The following is a 14,288-nucleotide window of genomic DNA, read 5'->3' on the forward strand; positions in this document are numbered from 1 at the left end:
TGATGGTCACTTTTCTTAGCATAGATATGTTGTTTTTGTGGTTATGTCCATCTTGTACCCATAATTTGTGATATCAAAAATTGCTCACCTAAGTATCAAATCCCTGAGGCGCAGTATATAGCATGTCTGTATCATGAATTTGGAAGTCACATGAAAGAATATATTCATTTCTAGTTTATGAACCACTAGCTATGCATCAATAAATAATACAAATGCTTTCTGGTGTTCTGATGGATCTGTGATCTCATCAAAGTGGGTGCTGACCCTAATGATGAAGAATGCAGCCTATTCATGATCACCCATCTATGTGTTCATGTCCATAACCTTCTATAAATAACTTTTAGTCCTCTTGAGTATACAAGAATCCTAATAGAATATGTAGGATATATATTGGTTATCCCTTGATGTCATTACCTGACTGATAACATCTTTTCCTTGTTATATATTCCCCTGTAAATTCCTCTCTTTATGTAATAGTGCCTCTGCACTGAATTTCCATAATCATTTTCTTACTCCTACTACTAGCTCATGTTCTTATAACACTATGAAGTTTACAAAACACTTTTTTCACAATAACCTGGCATAGGTATGGAGATGAGAGGAGGGATTAATTCTATTACCTACATTTTCTTTTTTTAAAAATTTATTTACTTAACATATTTAGTTTTCAGCCTTGATTTTAACAAGAGTTTGAATTACAAATTTTCTCCCCATTTCTACCCTCCCCCCCACTCCAAGATGATGTATATTCTGGTTGCCCTGTTCCCCATTCAGCCCTCCCTTCTGTCACCCCACTCCCCTCCCATCCCCTTTTCCCTTCCTTTCTTGTAGGGCAAGATAAATTTCTACGCCCCATTGTCTGTGTATCTTATTTTCTAGCTGCATGCAAAAAATTTTTTGTTTTTGAACATCTGTTTTTAAAACTTTGAGTTCCAAATTCTCTCCCCTCCTCCCTTCTGACCCACCCTCCTGACCCACCCTCCCTATGAAGTCAAGCAATTCAACATAGGCCACATGTGTATCATTATGTATAATCCTTCCACAATACTGTTGTGAAAGACTAACTATATTTTGCTCCTTCCCAATCCATCCCCCTTTATTGAATTTTCTCCCTTGATCCTGTCCCCTTTCCAAAGTGTTTGTTTTTGATTACCTCCACCCCCATCTGCCCTCCCCTCCATCATCCCCCCAGTTTTTTTTATCTTCTTCCCTCTTCTTTCCTGTGGGGTAAGATACCCAATTGAGTATGTATGGTATTCCCTCAGACCAAATTTGATGAGAGCAAGATTCACTCATTCCGCCCTCACCTGCCCTCTCCCCTCCTCCCACAGAACTGCTTCCTCTTGCCACCTTTATGCAAGATAATCCACCCCATTCTACCTCCCCCTATCTCCCTCTCTCAATATATTCCTCTCTCATCCCTTAATTTGATTTTATTTCTTTTAGATATCTTCCCTTCATCTTCAACTCACCCTGTGTCCGCTCTCTCTCTTTATATACACATACATATATACATACATGTACATTCACTTATACATATATACATAAACATATATATATATATATGCATATTCCTTTCAGCTACTATGATATTGAGGTCTCATGAATCATACACATCATCTTTCTATGTAGGAATGTAAACAAAACAGTTCAAATTTAGTAAGTCCCTTATGATTTCTCTTTCTTGTTTACCTTTTCATGCTTCTCTTGATTCTTATGTTCGAAAGTCAAATTTTCTCTTCAGCTCTGGTTTTTTCACTGAGAAAGCTTGAAAGTCCTCTATTTTATTGAAAATCCATATTTTGCCTTGGAGCATGATACTCAGTTTTGCTGGGTAGGTGATTCTAGGTTTTAATCCTAGCTCCATTGACCTCCGGAATATCGTATTCCAATGTAGAAGCTGCCAGATCTTGGGTTATTCTGATTGGGTTTCCACAATACTCAAATTGTTTCTTTCTGGCTGCTTGCAGTATTTTCTCCTTGATCTGGGAGCTCTGGAATTTGGCGACAATATTCCTGGGAGATTTCTTTTTGGGATCTACTTGAGGAGGTGATCGATGGATTCTTTCAATTTCTATTTTGTCCTGTGGCTCTAGAATATCAGGGCAATTCTCCTTGATAATTTCTTGAAAGATGATATCTAGGCTCTTTTTGTGATCATTGCTTTCAGGTAGTCCAATAATTTTTAAATTATCTCTCCTGGATCTATTTTCCAGGTCAGTGGTTTTTCCAATGAGATATTTCACATTGTCTTCCATTCTTTCATTCCTTTGGTTCTGTTTTATAATATCTTGATTTCTCATAAAGTCACTAGCTTCCACTTGCTCCAATCTAATTTTTAAGGTAGTATTTTCTTCAGTGGTCCATTGGACCTCCTTTTCCATTTGGCTAATTCTGCCTTTCAAGGCATTCTTCTCCTCATTGGCTTTTTGGAGTTCTTTTGCCATTTGAGTTAGTCTATTTTGTAAGGTGTTGTTTTCTTCAGTGTATTTTTCAGTGTTTTTTTGGGTCTCCTTTAGCAAGTCATTGACTTGTTTTTCATGGTTTTCTCACATCCTTCTCATTTGTCTTCCCAATTTTTCCTCTACTTCTCTAACTTGCTTTTCTAAATCCTTTTTGAGCTCTTCCATGGCCTGGGACCAGTTCATGTTTTTCTTGGAGGCTTTTGGTGTAGACTCTTGCACTTTGTTGACTTCTTCTGGCTGTATGTTTTGGTCTTCTTTGTCACCAAAGAAAGAATGCAAAGTCTGAGACTGAATCTGGGTGTGTTTTCGCTGCCTGGCCATATTCCCAACCAACTAACTTGACCCTTGAGTTCTTCAGTGGGGTATGACTGCTTGTAGACTAACGAGTTCTATGTTCCACATTTGGGGGGGGAGGTGCCAGCTCTGTCTCCCCAGCACTCCTCCTTCCCCAAGAACCCCCAGCCTGAACTGGGCTTAGATCTTCAGCAGGCTGTGCACTCCTGCTCTGATCCACCACTTAATTCCTCCCACCAGGTGGGCCTGGGGCCAGAAGCAACAACAGCTGTAGCTGCCCCACCTCAGCTGCCCTGGGGCGGGGCCGAACTGTGAACTCCTTCCACTCCCGCAGCTTTTCCCACTAACGTTCTCTGCTGTCTTTGGTGTTTGTGGGTTGAAAAGTCTGGTAACTGCTGCAGCTCACTGATTCAGGGCACCAGGGCCTGCTCCGCCTGGCTCCTGGTCTGGTTGGTCCAAGCAGCTCAAGCTGGGCTCTGCTCTGCTCCGCTCCCAGCTCCCAGCTCCCAGCTCCCAGCTCCCAGCTCCCAGCTCTGTGTGGGATAGACCTCATCCAGAGACCATCCAGGCTGTCCTGGGCTGGAACCCTGCTTCCCTCTGCTGTTTTGTGGGTTCTGCAGTTCTAGAATTGGTTCAGAGTCATTTTTTATAGGTTTTTGGAGGGACTCAACGGGGAGCTCACTGCTTTCCAGGCGCCATCTTGGCTCCGCCCCTATTACCTACATTTTCAAAACCAAAAAAAACAAAAATGAGCCACAGGGAAGTTTTAGTGGCTTTTTCATTACAAGTTAATGAGGAAGCTAATGCCTACACCTAAATTACTGTAACTTTAAATCTAATATTCTACATCCTAAATGCTTAAAACCTTTCACACGGATTATTTTTGCCATATATCTCTAAAGGTGAGACTATTGTATGACAACTGGGACAAATGAAAATATAAAGTTAAAGGATGTTAACTTTTAGAATGATTTCCATTAGTCAAGTTAATTAAATATGTGTGTGTGTGTGTGTGTGTGTGTGTGTGTGTGTGTGAGAGAGAGAGAGAGAGAGAGAGAGAGAGAGAGGGTCAGAGACAGAGACAGAGAGAGGCAGGATGGGGAGGGGGGTATTGCACATAATATGAGCAACAAGATTCAAGTTTAGTCACATTATCTGATCCTCACACTGTCTCAAATGTCTCCAAAAGAGGAACAAAGTGTGCAGGTTAAAGCAATTTCAAACTAAGACACCAATAACTCCACTTCAATAAAAACATACTGAACTAAGAGAAGAGTAGGCTAATCCTTAACCCCTAAGGCACTCACTCAGCACTGCCTCCCTACTGGCCCGCCATGCTCTGGAAGAGCTGCACAAGCCAACCTCCAGGCTTGTAACAGAATTTGACTCCCTCCATCCCCATTCCCTCTATTCCACAAACTCCGACCGCACACCATAAAACCGAAAGCTAGAAGCTTGTGCTGCCTGGGACAACCGTGCACCAAAACTCTGTTCTGTGAGAGCACTCAATCAGTGAACTGAGAAACAAAGGAAACAGGGACAGGATGCTAGCATGTGAGGCCTATGCCGCTCTCCACTAAGCCTGAGGAAAAGGGGACTGTTACCAAATGTGTACAGTTCTGTCCCAGCAGAAGTCACTTAGGGGAAAATGTGAATTGCCCAGTGTGGGAGGAGGCTTAAGCAGCTTTGAGGTCCTGCCCCCAAGGGCACTGAAGGCAAGGACAAGTCAGAAAGTGAGCAAAGAGAAGTAAGAGTAAGGAAAATAGACTGAAATGACCAAAGCTCTCAGATGAAAGAAAACTTCACCTAAAGGCCTTGAGCATACATAGATAAACCAACAAGGAAAATACTAATAACAGAAGGGAATGTGGGCTCCAGATTAGCATGGCGAGTACAGATATCTATACATCATTATTGTAATTTTATTGTATGTAATATGTAAATATGTAATACTAATCAAAACCCAATGAAACAGAAGACCCTGTGAATTCCCAAAAGAGCATGGAACCACATCAGGATGGTCTCAAATGGTTTAAAAAAGAAAACAGACTTGAGGTAGTAAAACACAGAGAGAGCTTTACACACTGAGAATAGGAGGAAGTTAGATTATATAAGGATTTTTTTTTACTTTCTATAAGAATTTACTAAGTGGTCCCTTGAAACAGCCAGCTCATTTGTTATATTCAAAATATGATTTGGGGGGCAGAGCCAGGATGGCATCTGGAAAGCAGGGACTTGCCTAGGGCTCTCCCCCAGGACCCTCCAAACACCGATAAAAAATGGATCTGAACAAATTATAGAACTGCAGAATCCACGGAAGAGCAGAGGGAAGCAGGGCTCCAGCACAGGACAGCCTGGATTGTCTCTGGGTGAGGTGTATCATAGGGAGCTGGGAGTGGAGGGGAGCAGAGCAAGAGAAGCATGAAAAGGTAATCAAGAAAGAGAAATCATGAGGGACTTACTAAAGTTGAACTGTTTTGTTTACATTCCTACATGGAAAGATGATGTGTATGATTCATGAGACCTCAGTATTAGGGTAGCAGAAGGGAATATACGTATATACATACATACATACATACATACACACATACATACATATACATATATATATATGTGTGTGTGTGTGTGTGTGTGTGTGTGTGTGTGTGTGTGTGTGTGTGTAGACAGAGGACACAGGGTGAGGTAAATATGAAGGGATGATACCTAAAAAATAAAATCAAATTAAGGGATGAGAGAGAAATATATTGAGAGAGGGAAAAAGGGAGAGATAGAATGAGGTACATTATCTTCCATAAAAGTGGCAAGAAAAAGCAGTTCTATTGGAAGGGAAGAGGGGGCAGGTGAGGGGGAATGAGTGAATCTTGCTCTCATCAGATATGACCTGAGGAAGGAATAACATACACATTCAATAGGGTATCTTACTCTACAGGAAAGAAGGAGGAAGAAGATCAAAAAGGGGGGATGATAGAAGGGAGGGCAGATAGGGGGAGAAGGTAATCAAAAACAAACACTTTCAAAAAGAGACAGGGTGAAGGGAGAAAACTGAATGAAGGGGGATAGGATAGGAAGGAGCAAAATATAGTTAGTCTTTCACAACATGAGTATTGTGGAAGGGTTTCACATAATGACACACATGTGGACTATGTGGAATTGCTTGACTTCTTAGGGAGGGTGGGTGGGGAGGGAAGAGGGGAGAAAATTTGGAACTCAAAGTTTTAAAAGCAGATGTTAAAAAAAAAGTTTTTGCATGTAACTAGGAAATAAGATATACAGGTAATGGGGCATAGAAATCTATCTTGCCCTACAAGAAAGTAAGGGAAAAGGGGATGGGGGGAGTGGCGTGATAGAAGGGAGGGCTGACTGGGGAACAGGGCAATCAGAATATATGCCATGTTGGAGTGGGGGGAGGGTAGAAATGGGGAGAAAATTTGTAATTCAAACTCTAGTGAAAATCAATGCTGAAAACTAAAAATATTAAATAAATAAATAAATAAAATGACCTAAAAAAAAGAAAATGAGGACAAAAAAAATAAAAAATAAAAAAATTAAAATACAATTTGATTTACTAAAACAATACATCTATTATTTCACTTAATGTGTTAGATCCACAGGTTTTTGGAACCTTAAAACTTTAGAAATTTAAGGGGACTATAAGCAAATTCCTAACTTTTGGGGGCATCACAATTCTAAAAGACATCTCTAAGGGAAGGTTAGAAGAGAGGAAGAAAGAGGAATAGCAAAAGGAAGAGAAGGTAGATAGGGAGAGGGGGAAAAAGGAGATCATATTACACAATAAAATCAGTACAACTTTTCATATAAGAATCATATTGCAAAGTCTAGGACAAAGAGCTTTGTTATAAACATCAAAACATTTAATTTCATTTAACTAAGGAGAAAAAATATCGATTATCTGCAAAGCTCAGTACAATAATTACCCCTTGAATGCTTTCATCCCAGTTACCCTGAACAAAGTAATTTAGTGTCAGTGAGAGTGGAGTCAACGGTGAAGGAATCAAATTAACAGCCAATAGTAAAGAAACCAAATTAACCAGACCCACACTTATCTCACTAGTGGTATTTTGTTCTTCCTTATTCTAAGAAGCTGCAATGAGAAAGGTCTCATTGTGTAGCTGTGACTCTCATTTCTATGAAAGAATGTTTGCATATGGTGGGGAAAAGGGACCATTGCTGATTTTGATTGTATTATGTAGTCCCCTCTCTCTTCAGAGAGCTAAAACTGTAATGCAGATACACTAATTTTTCTAGTACAATCTTTCCTTCCATCTTTAACACATTTCTCATTGTAAAATTCTTAAAAAAATCAGTGTATTTGTATTGGATACAAACATACCCAAATGTTATCCTTGCTAATCAGGTACTTAAATCTGCATTTAAAGATCTCTCTGCCTGTCATTTCATCCCAGAAGTTGAATCAGGAAGGTTTAAAAATTTAATTCTTAAAAAAAATTGATTTGCACCAGATGTTTTCTCTGCTGTGTTTTGTGTCTTGTATCTGGAAACTCTGTATGAAGTCATGTTAGCTGTACTCACTTCCACAACTCACCATAGGTGAGCAGCATAATCAACTCCCTAATTAATGGGGAGGCGGGGAAACCTGCAATGCTATTATTCTTGGACATACTGATGTGGAATATACAGAATCATGTGCACCTGAAATACTAAATGTTCTCTCTTGGTAAGAAGGCCGATTGTTTCTCTTGTAGGGTTTTGTCAACAACACCAAGATCACTTGTTCACAAGAATTACACATTTGTACCCTCCAAAGAAGTTCAATATATACTATTGTTTGTTTTGTTTTTTTAATTGTTCAAGTTTGTTGTGAATAATTCTCATTTAACTCACTCATGAAACAAATATTCTTAACATGCATGCAGGTTTTATTTTCTCAAAAGGACTACTGTGGAAATGGCATAAGACAGTAGAAGAATTATTACCTCTGGGTACACCTGAGACTACCTACCTCCAATGTTCCATGATGTTGGGTAAGTCATTTAACTTCCCTGGTTATCACTTTCTTATATTAAAAATTAAAGGATTTAACTAGGTGGCCCTCGGTGGCCTTCAGCTCCAGATCTATGATCTCATGACCAACCCATGATTTGGAAAGACCAGCACTACCCCTATCCCCCAAAACTCATCCCCCATGCTGTAGTTTGGGGCTGGCTACCTCTGATACTTCTGATCTCCTGGAAGAAATCCCTCAATGTTTTGAGGAATTAGGTAAGGGGAGAGGAATTTTTAGAGATGGTGTGGTATAGCAGAAAGAAAACAGGGCTTAGAATTGCACCTACCTGACAATGGGATAGGCCATTTTGTCTCTCTGATCTCAGTTTACACATAAGTCAAATACTTGATTGGGATAGGTGAATTCAAGGGTCCTTCCCAGCTCAAATGTTTGATGATTTTATACAAACACTTACATTTGTAGAAACATCTTTTGAACCAGGGGTTCTTAACCCTTTTTGTATCAAGAATCCATTTGACCCATGGACCCATGTTGTTTATAATCGTAATTAAAAAGAAGCCTAAATTTTACTTTGAAGTTATTGAAAAATGTTTCAAATGTATTTTTTTCCTCAACCAAGATTTTTATAGCCATGAAATCTAGTTAGAATTTTTTTGTAGGGACCAGGGGATGGTCCATGAACTCCAAGTTAAGTACTCCCTATCTTAAACCAATAAAACATTTATCCAACCAAATCAGCGTGAAGTCATTAATGTTATTTTTGGTAGAAAGGACTGAAAAATGTGGGCCAAACAATTGCACAGTTGGGTCAATTTGTAACTGGTTAAATGAGTAAACCTAAAGAGTAACTATTAATCAACCAATGCCAATTTGGAAATCTGCCTATTTTAGGGTGCTCAGTAATCTAAGTTTAAGTCTGTGGTGTTTAGCATTTTTACCAATAACTTGGATAAAGTTATCAATGTCATTTGTTTCAAATTTAAAGATGGCCCAAAGCTAGGAGAGTTTGTTAATACGTTGGAAGAACGCATCAGATTTCAAAGAAAAACTCAATAGTCTAGGACTTAAATTTCATAGACATAAATACAAAGTTATACGCGTAATTTAAGAGAATCAATCTCATGGGAGTATGTGTATGTATCTGTGCATGTACATACATACATATATATATATATATATATATACATATATACATATATGAGGAGGCAGTATGAGATAGAAATTTGAAATTTGTCAGGAAAATATCTGGGTATTCTTGTGGATTGAAAACTTTATCAATCAGTTTGATAAGGCAGTAGCTAAAAGCAAAAAAAAAGGAAGGAACGAAAGAAAGAAGAAAAGGAAGAGAGAGAGGAAAGGAGAGGGGAAGGAAAGAAGGAAGGAAGGAAGAGGAAAGCGGGAAGGGAGAGAGGGAAGGAGGGAGAAAAGGCATGCAAAACATTTTTGTTTAATTTTTATTATTAACAGTTTCTTAAGTCCAAGCAATCAACAAAACCATAAATCATGCCCTGGTTTGTAGCTATTGTCAATTTCTTAGGTTTCAATGCTCACACTGAAAATTTAACAATTGACTCTCAGAAGCTGATTATTACTAACTCTTCCCCTATATGAGATGTTGAGCATGTCCCTTAATATGCCTGATCCTTATTTTCCTCATCTTGAAAGAAAGGGAGTAGGATTAGGTGATCTCTATGACCTAGGTGGTCCTTTGCAGTTCTAAAATTTCCTAATTCTCCTGTTGAGACTCAGAATGTCAGAGTGAGAAAGCACCTTAGAGATCCCCCAGTGTAGCTTCTTCATTTTAAGGAAACGTGGCCTTAGGCGAATAGAGACAGTGTTATGGTAGATTCCTTCAGTTCCTGGTCTCCTATCCAGGAGGGAATACTATCCCCCTCCATTCCTATCTTCCAACCATTGGTCATACCAATAATATAATCACAGAATTGCACTGAAAATGTGGAGCATAGAGTAGACATTTTGTATTTTCAACTGTGATACTCTCATCTGAGGTTCATCTCAGTTAATTAAATCCACAGAAACAGCCTCCAATTTACTGGGACATAGAAAGAGGTGACCACCTCACTTACTAAATCATCAAAGAGGTGTTTGATGGAAATAACTACGATCTGTTCTAACCTGTGCTTACTTCAAATGAGGGGAACTACAGGCATAAAACTCTATAGGGCATTACTAATCTCATGAGTCATTCGGCTGCTGAATTTTTTTTTAAATCATAGTTTCCTTTTCTAAATGTTTAGTTGGATCAGATACTTTAAGCTTAAAAGTTGTAATGAAACTTTGTAGGAATGTACTCAGCCTGGAGAACTCCTGGGCAATTAATCACTGGAGGCATCTCACCTCAGCACTGGAACCCTGAATAAATAAATCACCTTGGGAGATCAGAGCAGATGTTTTTTTCTTTAGGTTATGTCTCAGAGAAGAGCAGCCCACCCAAGTACTACTCTTTAAACACTGGCAGGCTAGCCAGGCTAACACATAGAGAATGTGATGAGGGGAGGAGGTGCCAGAGATGGGGGAAGAAGGCCCTCATTGTAAAGGGTTAGAGCTTCTAAGCTATTGTTATAGGAAGTTTTCCATGGAAAGTTCTTTAAAAGAGCTAAGAAAGACAGTGGATCAAAAGCTGTGGTAGCTGGTTTAAGAAAGCACACTGGGCAGTAGTAATCATGTGTCCTAATTGTCCATGTAACCGCTGCCTCAGCATCCCTGATGTGCTGATGTCAATTTTGCCAGAATGGTTTGTGGCCAGAGGTGGGCTCAGAATGAGGGAGAGAATGTGAAACATCAGGAGGGATGCTGGGGAATTTTCAGGGCCAATAGCCAATGAAGGAAAGAGGGTCACAGTGGTATGGATGGAGACAATGCACCCATGCCCTACAGTTGCTTACCCATACTAAGAAATTAACAGAAAGGCTGGGCTGAAGCCAAACCCATATGGGAAAGGTTGATGCAGCCACATGAGCTGAAGAGCAGGCCAGTGAAAGAGGCCATAATTAGAAGACTCAGCATTTGCACCATCTGGAAATCACTTTGTCTCGATCCAGAAACGCTGCTCATAGCCCTTTCCAATCCAACTCTGTTCCTTGCTCTGGCTCCAAACTGTTGTATCTCAAGCTGGACTGCTTCTCAACCCAACTCACTGCATCCACCACCCACATCTGGATCTGGTTAAAATCTGAGCATAGATAAGTTGCTAGAGGGCACAGGTGGAATGTCTCTACCCAAATTGCATTTGCCCTCATGCCTCCGTTCACTTAAGTTCCCTGAGTTCCTCAGATACCTCATGTTTTCTCCCGCATCCTCTAGCCATGAACCAGGCAAGAGAAACTGACACCAACACAACAATGTTGGTGAGATTGGTATGTATAGGTATAGGTGTGGGTATAGGTATGGGTATGTCTATGTGTATATGTGTCTATCTGTACATAGGTATATGTATGTATCTGCATATATGTATATATGAATATGCATGTGTATATGTATATACATACATTTATACACACATACATATATGTATATATACACATATATACATATACACACAAAAATATATATATCTGAGTCATTATTCTGAGCAATAGAGTATTTGCACTGACTGCTGTTTTTTCTCATGCTAGAGATGTGTTTGCAGAGAAACAACTATGCTTTCACACTCAGTGCCTTTTGTGACTAATGCCTTATATTTGAAAGTTGTTTGGTTCATAATTCTGGGAATATAGTCAGAGAATAGGGCTGTTCTCTGTGTGATAGTGAGCTTATGGGTATTGAACCTATAGTATAGCCTTGACCTCATTAAGACTATTATCTCACCTACTGAGAATAAACTGCCCCCCTGATGAAAATAGCAATACCCTTCCTTTGGGTCTGCCAGAGGCTGAAACTATAGGAGTTTTCGACTTAGGAAACCTGTGCAAATGAAGTTCTGGCTTGTGAACAATCTTCTGTTCCCAACTTTGGGCAGTAAACAAAATGTTGTACAAGTATAGCATTAAGGCAGAATTCATGACTTTGAAAAAAAATCATGAATATGCCTAAATGGTTCGGAATCGCAGGATATAAGGAATTCTCTAAGTAGAAGGCAGAAGAATTAAAACATTTATTCAAGTGCCAAAGTAGGAGACCCATGGACCAATGCCCCTAATTCGATATTGTGGCCCAAACCTTCCAGATCCAATAAGCCCACCTCACAATAGTAACTAGGAGGTTATAGAAAAACATCATTGCTATAAGCCAAACCATACTTGTGCTTCCCTGCAATGGTAGGGCCCTCCTGTAAGAATATCACCCACTGGTTTGATATCCTTGCTCAGCACTCTCTGGTCTGTACATTCCAGAAGCTGGTTCTTGGGTCAGTCCTGCTCTTAGTAGCACCTTCTGCTTCAGCTTCTTCTGCTCTCGCTTCTGCTGGTTCAGTTTCAGCTGTTCCTCCTTCTCCTGCTTCCACCCAATCTGCCACTCTAAACTCTGTTCTCTCTTTTTATACAGCCCTTAGCAGTCATCCAATCGCCTACAGTCATCTGAGTGACCAGAACTTAGGTGCCTACTATTGGCTCTGGTCTTAGCAACTCCCTTGGGACCCTGGGGGCTTCACGCCCACATCAGCTTAGCACCTAGTAGCTAGTGGTTTGGGGGCCTGCTTAGGAGCGAAGATCTACTCTTACCTCCCTTCATTAGCCCCACCTGAAGCCTATTCAAATGGGGTGGGGGCAGAGGTGGGGAGATCTTCTCACTTACTGATTGCCTTTACAACAAGTCAGGGGAAAATGGGGAAGAGAAAATACATTAGAAATACAAAGAAGAAATAGTTATAGGATTATCTTATTCATTACTTTAACTTCTATCAGGGAATCCAACACTGAAATGGTTTGATAAAAGAATAGATCAGAGGGGCTCAGGACACAGGAGATGAGAACTGTGGCTCAAATGTCAAGCAAGTGAAGCACCATGTTTAGTGCTGGTTTTCTGTGTCTGGACAAGCTCAGTCCTTGAGAAAGCTACTCTGTGGTATATAAAAGCATGGTTGGATGGATGTGGTTAGCCTCTGAAGTTCTTGAAGGAATCCAGTTATAATGGCCTAGGGTTTGCCCCCCCCCCCCCCCCCCCCCGCCCCGGTCTTCCCAGGTGTTGTTGAGTGTGGCACTGGACAATGTGCTTTTTGGGTCAGAAGAGACAATGTAAAGCTTAGATCCCATGGTACAGTGCCCATTTTCATATCCTGACTCTAGTGCTCACTGCCAGTGTGACTTTAGGCCTCAGTTTCCTCATCTGTGAGCTTAGGGCATGAATGTCTATGTTTTCTGGAGGGAGTGGAGGGGGAGGGTCTCACATTCCATAACTGGGTCCTGTACCACTTGCGAGCCAAAGCTCAGAGTGAATCCAAGAAGGGAACTGAGTCATGATGACACATCCTACGGATTAAGCTTCGTAGCTGCCTTTCTCATCCTTCACAGCTGATCTCAATGGCAGATTCTGACTGACACGCCACATGGCTGTCAGTCTTCTTTCCCTTTTCTGCTTTTATCCTTGAAGAGATTGGGGGTGGGAGTTGGATGAGGAGTTATAAACATTGTGGGTGGTAATTCCCCAGCACCTAGCCACAGTTCCTGTTGCACAGTAAATGCTTAATAAATGCTTATTCCATTGAACTGAACATGGAAACTTGGTAGGAATGATCCTTAAAGATGATTTTGATTGTCCTGTCAGAGGAAACATAAGCCGCCTATTCTGAGGATAGTAGGAGGAGACACTGTATTTCCTTGGTTGGCATAAGTATTTGAGATAGTCCCATTCACCTATGCAACTAATTTATTATAAATAGCTTTTATTGGGGAACCAGAGCAGGTAAATTACTATAAGGTGAAGAAATTAGAGGCAAAAAATTCATTGTTCAAAGCCTAGTTTTTGGCAATCTTTGGATGTATAGAGAAGAAGAGGGATGCTTTTACCTTGATGTGGGGATTAAGGCAAGGGAATAGCTCATAGTGAAATTTGAGAGGCCTTGGGCTGAGTCAGTCTAGGAAGAATCAATGCTGATCAAGGTTTTTAGGAGAGGTCTGAGGGATAAGTTCAAAAAATGATTAGCAGGGTATGTGGGACCACAGGAGTTGTTAGAATTAATTAACCTTTGAAGGCAGCATAAAGATAGATTGGAGGCAAGGAGCAGGATGATAGTTTTGCCTGAGACATCTGAGAACAGTCAGGGAAAGGACAGGGAAGTCCAGATAATGTTAATAAGCAGCAGGAGGTGAGGAACACAGTAGTTGTTTTCAAGTGTTTGATGAGTTTGTGGGTGGCAAAGAGATTTGACTGCCTAGGAGAGCAGAGTGCGGAACTAAGGGCAGTTTTGGCAGAAAGGCAAGTTTTAACTTGGGTTAAAGAAAAGCTTTTTCATAAGAATTAGAACTATGCAAAAGTGGAATAGGAAACAGTGGGTGCCATGATCGTATCTTAGACATGTAGAGAGGCTCTTTGTTCTGAAATGGCTTGGACTAGAAGGGAGAAGCTTGGAAGGAATTAGGAAGGGA

This window comes from Trichosurus vulpecula, chromosome 6 (genome assembly GCF_011100635.1).
Source record: "Trichosurus vulpecula isolate mTriVul1 chromosome 6, mTriVul1.pri, whole genome shotgun sequence".
In the NCBI taxonomy this organism is placed as follows: Eukaryota; Metazoa; Chordata; class Mammalia; order Diprotodontia; family Phalangeridae; genus Trichosurus; species Trichosurus vulpecula.